At 46.5% G+C, this 13,868-nt stretch overlaps 1 protein-coding gene across 5 annotated transcripts in view; it reads left to right on the top strand.

Moving 5' to 3' along the window:
* Nucleotides 1-13,868, top strand: part of Ctbp2 (C-terminal binding protein 2) — a 131,568-nt gene that overhangs the window by 39,106 nt on the left and 78,594 nt on the right. For all 5 annotated transcript variants that reach the window (XM_075972554.1, XM_075972557.1, XM_075972553.1 and 2 more), the window contains one exon: nt 4,956-5,059. The gene's annotated coding sequence lies outside the window, so the exon portion shown is untranslated. The remainder of the gene's footprint in view (nt 1-4,955; nt 5,060-13,868) is intronic.

Here is a 13,868-nt window from a genome sequence, read left to right as displayed (position 1 = left end):
AGGCCTTCCTGGAGTAGGCTTGTACTTAGTGGGCCAGCTACCTGATACTCAAGTGATGCAGGAACCGAGACAGCCCCAGGTCCTAGATCACCATGGGACCCCGAAAGTAGGATTCGATAGAAGAGGCTGCACCCCTCCAGCTGCTGTTCCTTGTACTATGTTTATCTTTGGATGCGTGGTCAGACAGCCCTCAGTGTGCACATCTCTTCCCCCCTGCTTACTCAGCTGGCATGATCCACACGTCTGCAGCTCAGTGTGCAGCATCACACGCTGTCCCCGTCCCCAAGGGGAGGAAGAGATGGTAGGTGAGGGTTAGTTAGGCTGCCCTTCCCAGGTGACAGACCTTGCTGAAAGTAGACAGCAGGAAAAAAAAGGTGGAGGACAGGCCGCTAGGCAATTCCGTACTGAGGCTGCTTGGGATCCTGTGGTCCCCGAGTTAGGACCGGTGGTGATCTTAATCAGTTAAGTCATTTCTGTGTCTGCCTGTATACTCCTGGAAGTTCTTAGAGAAACCTGCCAAGACAATTTCCCCTGGTGCATCCTCGGGGCACCGCTCCACGGCACACTGTCAGCAAGTATCTGCTGAGACAAGTATCTGAATTTTAAAGTTAGGTGTTCTGTAGCTCCGTGCTCTGTAAGGACTGCCTCCAACCTTCAAGGAACTGTGGTGCTGCCCTTAGAGATCCTGACAGTCTTCCAAGCCCTTGCCCATTTTTAATCCACTAAGTAAGCTGTCACCCTTTGCTCAGGCTGAAGGCTGCAGGCTCTTCCGGATCTTCTACCAGGTGTTGCTTCCTCTGTGAAGCCCTCTTCACAGCACAGTTGCGTTGCCCGCTCCCCTTTACTGTGGACTGTCTCTCCTCTACAGCCCGTGCCCACCACCCACTAAATCCAGGCAAGGGGAGTGTTTGTTTTCTTCAAACTTTGGTTTGTGATTGAGAAACAGTGTATCCCGAGTGCACGTTACCACTCAGTTTCTCTCTCCCCACCTATGTCTAAAAGGGTCCGTTTTGTCAATCACGTGGGCATGTAATTTCCTTATCGTTTGGGAGTTGTTTTCTTGGGAGTCATTTCCACTTTGCAACCAAGAATTCACAGAGATCCAGAGGACCACCTGCCTCAGTATCCTGAGTGCTGGGATAAAAGATATGTACCTCCACACTTCAAAAAAACTTTTTATGCACACATACATGTGAGATATATATATATATATATATATATATATATATATATATATATAATATGTGGTAGAAAGCGAGAGACAACCATTTTCTTCTACTGAGCAAATCATTGAAAATGGGAAAAGGGATCCTATGGCACTTTAGGGCAAGCCACCCTACACGGGAGTTCAGCTGTGTTGATAATTAATACTCAGTTCCCAAGAGTATTGAACACTCACTAAACATCAGGAGGGAAGGCGTTGGAGAAGGTACCTATAAGATGGACTTTTAAAAGCGTATAGGAGTTTGTCAGACAAGCACCGCTACCTCAGAAGGGTGGCTCTCTGTCTGTGCTGGATGCTTCTGCCATTGGAGGCTCTAGACCACTCAGGCTGTGCATGTCCCTCTGTTCCTGACACTTGAGAGCCTGGAATGTCTGCATTATACCACCTTTCTTCACTAGGGTGTTTGGGCTGTAAGGTCGCGGGAGCGTGCAGTGGGCAGAGGCCTTCTGCCTGTTAGGAAGCTACTGCATCTTAGACCTGAGTGTCTGGGCCTGGACACGCCTGCCTATTTTTAATCCTAGCACTCTGGAGGCAGAGGCAGTGGAAGCTCTGTGACTTCAAGGCTCTCCAGGGCTATCCAGTGAGATCCCTGTCCCTCTCTGGCTCTTGAAATTGTATGGCTGGAAAAGTCGTGGCTGGTTGGGAAGTTGGGAAGCTAGTAAGCGATTGCTTTTGTAGGTATGTGGATTTTGTTTTGTTTGTTTGGTTGTGGTGATGAAGAAATTTTTTAATTTTTATGTTTTTATTAAGCCATACGTGTTTCTCTGCTCCTATCCTTTCCTCCCATCTCCCCTTCTGTCCTTTCCCATGATCCCCATGCTCCCAGTTAACTCAGAAGATCTTGTCTTTTTCTCCTTCCTACATAGTTCTTTGTATGCCTCTCTTAAGGTCTTCTTTGTTGTCTAGGTTCTCTGGGGTTATGAACTGTAGGCTGGGTTTTCTTTGCTTTGTGTCTAAAAGCCACATATGAGTGAGCATATATGATATTTGTCTTTCTGGGTCTGGGTTACCTCGCTTGATAATTGTTTTTTCTAGATCCATCCATTTGCCTGCAAATTTCAAGATGTCATTTTTTTTAACCACTGTGTAGTACTCAATTGTATGAATGTACCACTTTTTTTTTTAAATCCATTCTTCAGTCGAGGGGCATCTAGGTTGTTTCCAGGTTCTAGCTATTATGAATAATGCTGCTATGAACATGGCTGAGCACATGTCTATAGTGGCATTTCAATTGAATTTTTTAAGATAAAGACTGCCTGAAGATCTGAGAGTAAAACAGTCCCACTGGTCAGCCTTACAGGTCAGGTTACGGTAACACACACGTTTGTCCTAGTAGCCACAATGACATGCACCTTTAATCCCAGTAGCCATACTAGTTGCAATAGAAATTGGGTGGTGCATGCCATTAGTCCCAACCCTAGAAAGGAATATAAAACCGGAGAGGGGCAGGGCCCATGGGGGAAGGGAGGCAGGAGAGACAGCTCTCACTCAGACAGTCTCATTCTGAGATTCTGGGAGACAGGATCGTGATTTTAGGCTGAGGTCAAAGTTGAGAACCAGTGGCTGGCTGTTTTGCTTTTCAGATCTTGTTGAACCCCAGTTTCTGAGTTTTATTTATTGCTTCATATGTCCTTGTGGTATGATTGAGCATCCTTTGGGTATATGCCCAAAAGTGGTATTATTGGGTCTTGAGGTAGATTGTTTTCTAGTTTCCTGGGAAATTACCATATTGATACCCAAAGGGGCTGTACAAGTTTGCACTCCCACCAGCAATGGAGGAGAATTCCCTTTATCCCACATAGTAAGGATATATGTTAACCAAATGTTGGAATCCAGGTTAACTGGTGAGATTTTGGGAGTGATGGAGGAAGGTCATTGGTTAATAAAGAAACTGCCTTGGCCCATTTGATAGGCCAGCCCTTAGGTGGGTGGAGTAGACAGAACAGAATCCTGGGAGGAAGAGGGAGATGAGGCAATTGCCATGCCTCTCCTCTGGGTCAGATGTGATGAAGCTCTGGCCAAAGATGGATGTAGGCTAGAATACTTCCCGGTAAGCTACTGCCTCGTGGTGCTACACAGATTATTAGAAATGGATTAGTCGAGATGTGAGAGTTAGCCAAGAAGAGGCTAGATATAATGGGCCAGGCAGTGTTTAAAAGAATACAATTTCCGTGTAATTATTTTGGGTAAAGCTAGCCGGTGACTGGGAGCTGGGTGGCGGGAAGCGGCCCGCAGCTCCTACTACATGGGAGGGCAGATTTGTGATGATATTTTGTTTGTGAGCTAACAAGTAAAGCTTGCCTGAAAGAGTGCGGAGCTACCTAGTCCAATAGTTAACCAAAGAGGCCAGGCAGTGGTGGCACACACCTTTCTCTAATCCCAGCAGAGGCAAACAGATCTCTGAGATCCCTGGGCTCCACGAAACTGATCCAGTCTAAAAGAGAAACAGCTAGGGGGTGATGACTTACAGTACGCGGGAGTCACACACCTTTAATCCCAGCACTAGGGAGGTAGAGACAAGAAGGGCTATAGCTGGGCAGAGAGAGGAATATAAGGCTGGAGGAGACAGAAGTTCAGGGCATTCATCTGAGGATGTGTAGAATCAGAATACCCCATTCGGTCTGAGGATTTCATAGAGGTGGCTGGCTGCTCTGCTTCTCTGATCTCCCCCAATATCTGACGCCAGGTTTTTGTTGTTTTTGGTTTTGGTTTTAGCTTTGGAGCCTGCCCTGGAACTAGCTCTTGTAGACCAGGGTGATCTTGAACTCACAGAGATCCACCTGCCTCTGCCTCTGGAGTGCTGGGAATAAAGGCGTGCTCCACCACCACCCGCCGTTGACTCCATGGTTTTATTATTAAGACCTATTAGAAATTGCACTACACAGATTGGAGGCAGCAGTTCATGAGTGTCAAGTGTGTCTCTCGCCTTCCTAGTGGGGTGTCTTCCTGTGTGGGCTCTGTAGTCGCATAGCAATCCCCACTGGTGGAATTCCATCTTCATGGGAAAGCCAGATGTTGGACTGACTTCACTGCCCAGCTCTGCTGCTGCTCTGCCTGTATGAGAAGCAGGTCAGGTGACTGGGAAGATACCGTCTATTTCCCCCAACCTGGGTTAAAATGAATGTGAGTGCTGCTTAATGCAGTACCTAGCCTCATATTGCATTTGCCAAGAAAGTGCGATTTTTATTGAGCATTAGGATTGAATTCTTAACTGGGTAATCAATTTCAGTAGTGAGTTAAAATGCCCTCTATTAATGGACAGCTGCAACCGTTCCTCAGACTTGCAGGAGACCAGCACTTGTCAGCATTTATGCTAATAGCACGCATAACCCAGGAGCTTATGAAGTGCACTTTATAATCCAGCATTTCTTAGAACACTTGCTAATACTTTTTGCTTGAAGGTATTGATTGTTTGGTCTCTTGGTGTGCTGTGTGGCCCTGTGAAGGAAGCCAAGTGACATTTCCACGCCGATGACACTTATCACCTTCCTGGTTTTGCACTCTGGGCTTCACGTCAGAGTGGATGGAAAGGGTCCATTTGTTCTGGTGCTCCGCTGTTTAATTTGATCTGCCGTGCAGCTACAGCAAGACAAATAGTATTTTTAATGAAACCGTTTAATAACCTGGTCGCTTCGAGTTGAAGGCATTGGAAAAAATACAATTAAAGGATGGCTGGATATAAACAGAATTGGTGCTTCATCCTCACTGACTCCATTCATTGTGTTTCCAGGGTTTCCTCACCGTAAATGGTTGTGAACCGATGAAGCTGCACCCCCTCAAAAAGACGGACATCCCCTCAAGTGAGCTGTAGTGTTTGTGGACGCATTTATATCGGTGAGTTACTATAAAATATCTCCAGGTAAAAGCTGAGTTTTCTAAAATCCCTTTTGGAAGGTGTTTTCAATTAGCAGATGACTATAGATCGCTGGCAGCCTCTGGATGCTTCCCTGGGATGTCTCATGGCCGGATCATATTGATTGTCTTTCAATTAATTGCATCTGGTATTTTCATTTATCAAAGCAAAATACATGTAATTAACTCTGAAGCAATACAGTCCAGTGGCAAGAGATTCGTGCTGCTGCTCTGGAGATAAGTCAGCAGAAATTATCCTACAAGGAAACGGGAGTCAGGATGGAAATAGTAGTAGGACTTCTCGACATATTAATTAAAAAGAATAAAAATGAATTAGGGAGATGGTTTCTTGCCATTCAGTTACTTTGTAGGATGGTAGATGGATGTCCTTAAAAAGGAAGCGGCTGGCTGGCAATGGTGCTTATCCTCCTGGAGTTCCAGCCCTCAGGGATGTCTTGTGAGCTAATGATTTTTTTTTCCTTCTTCCTTGAGGGAGTCAATGGGAGACTGTGGGTGTAGGTGGAGGAGGTATGTGGCAAAGAGCATTCTGATTGGGCATGGTTCACTCCTGCACTAGCAGCAAGGTTTGGGGTTCTTTATTCTTAACATGCCTTTTGCTGTCGTACACTAAATACGGGTCTTGCCCGGAAGGCTTCCAATTGTCAACTTCTTTGACGGGATTGATTCCTGCCGTGCCCCACCATCCCTGCGCTTTTAAAAAAAATACGTATTTTCCCCTGGACTAACCATGTCATTCAGAAATGGAGAGTCAGTTGTGAGCCCAGCTTATTATTCTTCCTGTATAGTTTAGAGGTTCGAGCCATGGTCAAGACAGTCACAGTTGAGTCACAGCTGGCATGCACTGTGGCCTCTCTAGCCTGACTTCTCAGCTCCTAGGAACAGCGAGTGGTGACTCTCAGGACCAAGCTGAGTCTCAAGTGGGAACAAAATGACAGAGGGAGATTATAGGGTTATAGATGGGAATGGTTCTCTATTTAGGTGGCTCCTTTGCTTTCTCCTGGAGCAAGGTCAGTGGGAACGAGGTCAGTACAGCCAGGCCAGTCCCGGGCTTGCAGGTGCCTCCCCTGCCTAGTGCCTATCAACAGAGAGCTTCATTTTGGGTTGTTGAAGGAAGAGTGTATGTGGGCTGAAATGCCCCTGTCCCCACCCTGTGTGCCCACTTAAGGTTCAGTTTCACTGACTGCGGAGACCTTCCCCAGATTAAGTTGGCGATCGCTCACATTGGTGACTTAATGTAGGAGTGCTTTGTGGTTTTTAGACAGTTACCAGTCTTTGTGTAGGGATTAGTGGTGGTGGACTTAGAATACCCATGAACCTTCTGTGGGGGAGGACATATGAGGAAAGCCTCTGCTCTGGCTAACTTTATGTCACCTTGAAACCAGCTAGGGTCCTTTGGAAGGAAAGGACAAGCCTGTGGGATATTTTAATTAGTGATTGATGTGGGAGGGGCTCAGCCCATTGTAGGTGGTACCACCTCTGGTTGGTAGTGCTGGGTGCAATAAGAAAGCAGGCTAAATAAACCACGAAGAACAAGCCAGTGAACAGCACTCCTCCATGGCCTCTGTGTCGGTTCCTGCCTCCAGGTTCCTGCCCTGCCTGCTTCTGAATGAAGGACTGTGATGTGGAAGTGTAAGCTGAGATATTATCTTCCCCAGGTTGCTTATCGTCAGGTTTAAAACAGCAATAGAAACCCTAACTAAGACAGCCTCTTTCAACTTTTTCTTGGCTTTTGCCTTTCAAGGCCACATTTCACTATTCCCCTAGGGCAGTGGTTTTTCAACCTTCCTAATGTTGTGATCCTTTCATATTTCATGCTGTGGTGACCCACCCCTATGAAATTAGTTCAGTGCTACTTCATAACTGAAATTTTGCTACTGTTACTAATTGTAATGTAAATATCTGATATGAGACCCACAGAGGTTGAGAATCATTACCTAGGAAGGCCTGTGTCAGTGTCTGCCCACTCAGGAGTTCACAATCTTTATGGGACGGGGCTGGTGTGCTGTAAGTTACTACCGAGAGCTTGTCTGTGTCTGGTCCTACTACAGATGGACACCCAGCCTTACCTGGGTCAGGGAGCCCCTGGGCTGGGGAGCAGCTCCTCAGAGGGACTCTTGAGAGGAGAAAACACTTTTGTAAATGTCTGTAAAAGAGTGGGAGTCACATCGGAGCTCTTAGATGTTTGTACATGAAGTGATGGTGTAATCCTGGAGGCGCGGTATTGTGGGAAGTGGGTCTGGACCTTAAGCACACTGCTTTTCTTGTTTTCCCTTTCCTTCCTTTCTTTCTTTTCTCTCTTTTTTCTTTCCTTCCCTCCCACCCTTCCTCTTTCTTGTTCTTTTTTTTTTCCTTTTCCTTTTTGTTTATGGGTGTTTGCCTGGTGGCTTCAGAGGCCAGAAGAGTGCACCTGATCCCCTGGTTCAAGAGTTAAAGTTAAAGATAGTCGTGATTTGCTGTGGGTGCTAGGAACACACCCTGGCTCCCTCTGCTAGAGCAGAAAGTGCTCACAATCACTGAAGCGTCTCTCCAGCCCAACACTGCATGTAACAGACAGATCATGATAGAGATTTGGATCCCTGGAGAGTCCATCAGAGGTGATAGTGCCCAGTGCTGGTCACTCAATGTGGTAGAAGAGGGCCTTACCATGGTCTGTCATGCAAACCAGGCCAGGCCTGAGGCGTGGAGTAGAAAGGAGAGGGTCTGACTTGTTGTCCAAGTCCTTGGCTTTGGTTATGTATGTGTACAGTGAGGAGGCAGGAGGAGGAGCTTTCTTATTAAAATTGTAGCTGGATTTCAAATTAAGATAGAGCAGAACCGGATTATTTCTTTTTATAATTATTTAATTTTATGTACATTGGTGTGAGGCTGTCAGATTCTTGAGTTACAGACAGTTGTGAGCTGTCATGTGGGTGCTGGGAATTGAACCTGGAACCTCTGGAAGAACAGTCAGTCAGTGCTCTTAACCACTGAGCCATCTCTCCAGCCCCATAAGATTATTTCTTGTGGACAGTTTAACATCTAAGTATTACCATTGCTGGCTTTTTGACTATTCATGAATACATGAGACTGGTAACGCCTACTTTAAAAGCCTGCTTTTATTTTTAATTTTGGATATACATGTGTGTTTTAAGTGTGTGTGTGTGTTTGTACGGAAGTCAGAAGCAAGTGTAGGATTCCCTGGAGATGGAGTTTCAGGCATTTGTGAGCCACCTGACATGGGAGCTGAGAGCCAGATGGGCTCTTAACTGAGAACCATCTCCCTACCTCTTTCTTTTTTTCCTTCCCTGCCTTAACCATGGCCTCAGGTCAAGTCACTTGATTTTTATGGCAGGACCTCCTCCATGATATGCTTGGTCGTGCCTGGCTTAGGGAGCAGGAGGGCTGAAATTTGAACTTGCAGTGGTTGGCAACGCTAATGAAGTCCTAACAGTGGCTCTACCTTCAGATGGCCTCAGAGATGGTAGCTATGAGGGAGCTTACAGGGTTTTTGTTTGCTTGTTTGTTTGTACATCAGTTTCAGGTTCTTCCAAAGCAGTGCTCCAGGAGCCACCAGGAATCCCATGCCCTCCTAGAGCTGGTTTCCATCCTGGTGTTTTATCAGGGTCCAGAAGAAGGATGCTCTTGGCCCAGGGCTCCGCCCTTCCCCTTGGCATCGGTCTAACCCCAGTCTAGCACACTCACTTTCCTTATTGATTGACTTGTTTATTTTTGGCAAACTTGGAGACTCCCACCTGGCCCCAAGCTGTTTCCAAATAAAGTCTTCCTGCTAACTAACTGAAAGCATTTTGCAATTCACTCTTTCCACATAGCAATTAAGATAGTTTTCCTAGACTTATATCAGCTGAGGATAAATAGCCAGCTTTTAAAAAGAAAACGCCGTGCGGCTTGCCTTTTCAGGGTACAGCATTCCATGAGACTGTCTTCTGTGAGTGACCATTTGTGAAAGAAAGGGAAGCGGGACCTACCTCTGAACTCTTTCTGAGAAGTAGCGACATTTACACCTCTTTCATAGTGTGGTTTCTTTTAGCACAAGGAGTGGACAAATCAGCTTTTCCGCAGTGGACCATTGGAAAGAAATGGTAACAATATGTGGGGTTAAGTTGCAGAGGCTGTTTTTAATCATATGTCCAAAAAAAAAACATTAGTGAAAAATGCTAATGGGCAAGGATTAAAAAAAAAATAGAACCCTTGGCCGGAGAGCCATTTGAGCACCTGGTAGGGGTATCTGATTCCCATTTTCCATAGATGTGTTTACTGTCAGCAGTGTCTCTCTCATGGGGTTCTTCCCAGCCATCCTCCTGTCTGAACTATTGGTTCTGGCATCCCTGTAAGGTTCCTATTGGATCTGCTTAGAGAAAGACTCTCCGAATGCCCCGTGCTGTGTGTTGGTGGGTTTGGGATGAGAATGTAGATGAAGCTCCCTGCCTCCTGTGTCCTATAACCGTTCGGCTTAGTCTCTCATGGCTCATACTTTAGAGAAGCGTCCCATAGTCCAAGTTAGGTTTGTTCTTTTCTTGAGCATCCAGTCACATTGTGTCTGGCTCCAGGTGTTGACCAAAGACACAATCCACTTCCGTACAAGTCAGGGATTTGGTAATAATTTAGGCAGGAGTCACAGGAGATGGATGGGACCTCACATCCCATGGAGACCTTGACCATGTGTCTCCAGGAGTGTTGGCTGGCAGTCCTTGGATTGGCCTTCTTGGGGACATATCTTGGGATATTCACTGCTGAAGAACCCCTGTCTAAGTACATGCTTGTATTAGCGATACTTCCTTGAATGCAGGAAGGTAGCCAATTATGTGGCGTGGTCACTGCAGGAGCAGTAGCCAAGGATGCTAGTCTCCTCTGATGGAGCCTCTCTCTGTCCTTTTTGATGATTCTAGCGGGGAGTGAGACAAGGGAGTTGGATTAAAGTTGCGCTGTTCACTGTCAGAAAGTGGAGGCATGACCTGCTTCCCTGCATGTAGGTAGGGTGGGGAACCTGAGCCTTGCGTGGCTTGGGAGCATGCCTGTGCTTTCCTATCCCTTGGGAGTGCTGGAACCTCATAGATAGCAGAGGTTATGATTCCGCTACCAGAACTAGATCCAAGTAGTGACCATGAGGACAGCACAAGAGCTTAAGTGGCTCTCCCGGTCCCTAAGCACTGGATCCCTTGGTAGCCAAACTCAGATGGCTATCAAATTCCTTCAGGGACCAGCATTGCAGCTGCCTGTGTTGCCGCTATCACGGGCCTGGAAGCTTGTGTTTCCTGTGTGTAACTGACAGCCCCAGTCCCACATTTGTTTGAAACCTTCCCTTGGATGAGCACGCAGTACTCAGGCTCCACCCCCCCCCCCCCATCCAGTTGCTACCCACTGCCGCTCCCTAATTACAACCAAGGATGACCTCCAAGCTGCAGCGCCGGGCTGCAGCTTCCTCTAGGAACATTCGTATTGATTGGTGCCCTGCACTCCCCTGGGCTTCTGGGGCAGCACTGTAGGGCATGATTCAAGCCAGAGAGCCTTCTGTTACACAGAGCAGATTGCGGCACTAGACTTGGCCAGGAGACAGCTCAGCGCTTTGTGGAATTGCACCCGAGCAGTCTTTCTCCAGCAGCCTTGGGGACTTTGGCTGCTCTCTCTTGTGTTTGCAAAGGAAGGTATAAAATTCCAGGGCCTCGGTGAGGGGTAGAGGGGCAGAGTCCTGATACCTGTCCAAGAAACTGGACCTTGACTTCCTCTGATGACAATGGTCTTGGGTAAAAGAAGCCATCTTGAGCTTTAGTTCCTGAGATCCCATTCTAATGTCAAATAGAGTTATTAGTGTTTAATCTCATGCAGTTAAGTTTCCATGAAAGCGTATCAAAGAGGACTTAGTGAGTATCTGGTATACTTAAAGAAATCATTGTCATCGCCAGGAGCAGCCATAGTGCATGCCAGGACCTTGGGTTCATCATGGGAGGGCCTTCCCCATCTGGAGACATAACTCTCCAAGGTGCCACATCTTGTGATGAAAACTTGGTAGACAAAAGAATAATAGAATGCTTATTTTCTTGACTACAACATTTTCAGTGAGTTCATGGCTGTGTGTTTTCTTCCTGGGATTTACCGGATGGGTTGCATCCTCCCTTTGCATCAGCAGAGGCAGGTTCGGGGTGTCCCCAGGTTCACGTCTAATTCTTGCTCACTTTGGTGGGGATGTGCTGGCACCGTGTTGCATCCGTCGCCTTAGCCACCTGCTCCTATGACAAGCGCATGCAGTAGAGTTGACTCCTACCTGCTATTAACGTACATTCATTGTGTCTCAGGTGATAGCTTGAGACCCCACAATTTGCCTGAAACTTCTGTCTGTCTACTACAGTCTATTGGCTTACAAAAAAGGAATACCTTGGTCCAGGGTCTTGGAAACCCAGTCATCTCATGTGGGCCACCTTGTGTACCATAGGCCATGAGACATTCACATAGGGCGTGCAGCCCTTCACACCATCGCAGGCCTCCGTCCTCACAGACTCATCAATTTTTGCTCATCCCCCAAAAGCTACATCTCCAAATACATAACCATATCTGAATGTGGGGTCAAGCCCCCCAACACTTGAACTACTTGAACTTCATCTCATACATAGCAGGACCCGAGGCCCACTGCAGCCTCCCTCTGTCTCTCTCTGTCTCTCTCTCTCCAGCCTGGGAGAGAAGTACATGATGGGGCTTTATCTGGGAGCCACGCGGGGAAGAGCTGGTGAGCACCCACCACTTCACATGAAAGGCTGTTAGATTCAGGTCACTGGGTTTGGACTCCTGCATTTTATGGCAAAGTCTAAAAATGCAGATTTGTAACAACGAACGTTAATGAATTCAGACTGTTTGAATTTCACGCTGAATAATGGCTGGAGTTATCAGAGCCCACAGCTTTTGAGATCTGGGATCATGCAATCTTTTCTCAAGATTAAATTGATAGAATGATGTAATCCCGAGTTACTTTTAACAACAGTATTTGCCGTAAAAGAAACACACTTATTAAGAAAAGAATTTAGTAAAAACAGTCATATCTAGACAATCTGGCGTATATAATCTATTCAGTAACTTTGAAAATGCCACATCTCATTCTGAATGCAATGTTGCGCCCATAGGTACCGAATGAAATACCTTGTACCCTAGGGCTTCCTCTTTTCTACATTAAAAATATTCTATTTAAATGCAGATTTTGATTTGCAATCTAGGAAGAGAACTCCAGAAGAATACGGAAGGACAACTCTGCATGTATTAACTTAATTTTGGTTTCGCATCTTAACTCTTGTTCTTTCTTCTTGTCCTCTCCTCCCCCCACTTCCCCCAAGGGGTCATGTCGAAACACACAAGTAAGGAGAGAGCTTGGAGTTTCGGGGAATAATAATGTTATTATACCTTTGTCTGTCTCAGCATTATCCTCTGTCCTTTCTCCCTCCCCCACCCACAGTCAAGTTGAGGAAACACAAAAGGCTTTGGATTTTCTCACATGACAGGAGCCTGAGAATTTCTTCTTTTACACTGAGTTAATTGCCGCAGTAGGGGATGGACGCACATCCTCGAACCCTGTTAATATTTATATTCTGTATGTATTAAAGCCCATTTTAATTTTCAAATTTTATGCTCTGATTTTTGTTATTAGCTGCTTACCCTATGCTCCCTCTTTCCTCCCCTCTGTCTGTGTGTATGCTCATACATGTTTGCGCAAGCACAGGCACATGCGTGCATGCATGTGTGCGTGCTTGCGTTCCAAAAGACAGCCCCTGCTGTTCTACACCTCTTTTCTATTTGTGTGAGAGTCTGACTCTGTCTCTCTCTCTGAACTTCCCAGGTAGGCTAGGCTGGCTGGTCAGCAATCCCACTGATCCCCCTGTCTCTGCCTCGCTGATGCTTACACCCCAGATTATAGACACATACCACTATGCCCGGCTATTTCCATGTCAGTTTTGGGGGAGTCTAACTTTGGTCCTCTTGCTTGGCAAGGCAAACCGCTTACTAGCTGAGCTACCTCCCCATCCCCTCCCTTTACTTTTCTATATACACTCCCAAGAGCTTACCTGGAAAGCCAGTGGAACAGCCTCCAGGCAAATGTTAGGGAGCGTGTCAGGGCTCCCCTTCACACAGCGCAAGCGACTTGTTTGATGTTGAGCTCCGGTAACCAAAGACATGCATGTATAGCTTTTGACATTCTACTCTTAGAATTAATTAGGTGTCTAATCATTATAAATACCGTTTTCTTTCGCTGCTGTCGGCTGCTAATCCTGCCTCTCTTGCTATATACACTTGTCAGTTTCAAACCGAGCATTGTGTTTTGGCTTTTATGATCTGTCAAGGGAAATGGAAGTAAATTCTTTCTAATATGCTAATTGGTCTATTTGGGGATTTTAGAAACAGACATCAGCGTGTGCCAGTAACACAGTTGATAGCCTCTGCTCATCAGCAGGCAAAGCTTTGCTTTGTTCACATCATCTCGGGGAGGCCTGCTATGTGTTCTCAGGGCTCGGCCCTGTCACACTTGAGGTCCCTTCTGCTGGTGCCTAAGACCTGGGCCTGTGACCTTGGGGAATCCGTTGAAGAGGCTGCTGGCCAGGCTGGGCTGGGTTGTTGGTCCTAAGAACCTGAACAACTAGCCAGGTCAGCCTGGCTGCTGCTCCAGAGCGACTGTGGACCAATGCAATCTTTGGGATGCGTTCCTTTTCCTCGTACTCTCCTTAATTGATTTAGCTGGGGGCTTTTGAAAAATCCAGAAGCTCTTGTTTCGTGCAGACCCTTCAGTGGCCCCTCT

This window comes from Microtus pennsylvanicus, chromosome 5 (genome assembly GCF_037038515.1).
Source record: "Microtus pennsylvanicus isolate mMicPen1 chromosome 5, mMicPen1.hap1, whole genome shotgun sequence".
In the NCBI taxonomy this organism is placed as follows: domain Eukaryota; kingdom Metazoa; phylum Chordata; class Mammalia; order Rodentia; family Cricetidae; genus Microtus; species Microtus pennsylvanicus.
Note: the sequence above shows the minus strand (reverse complement) of the source record. Positions and strands in the feature narration are given on the sequence as shown.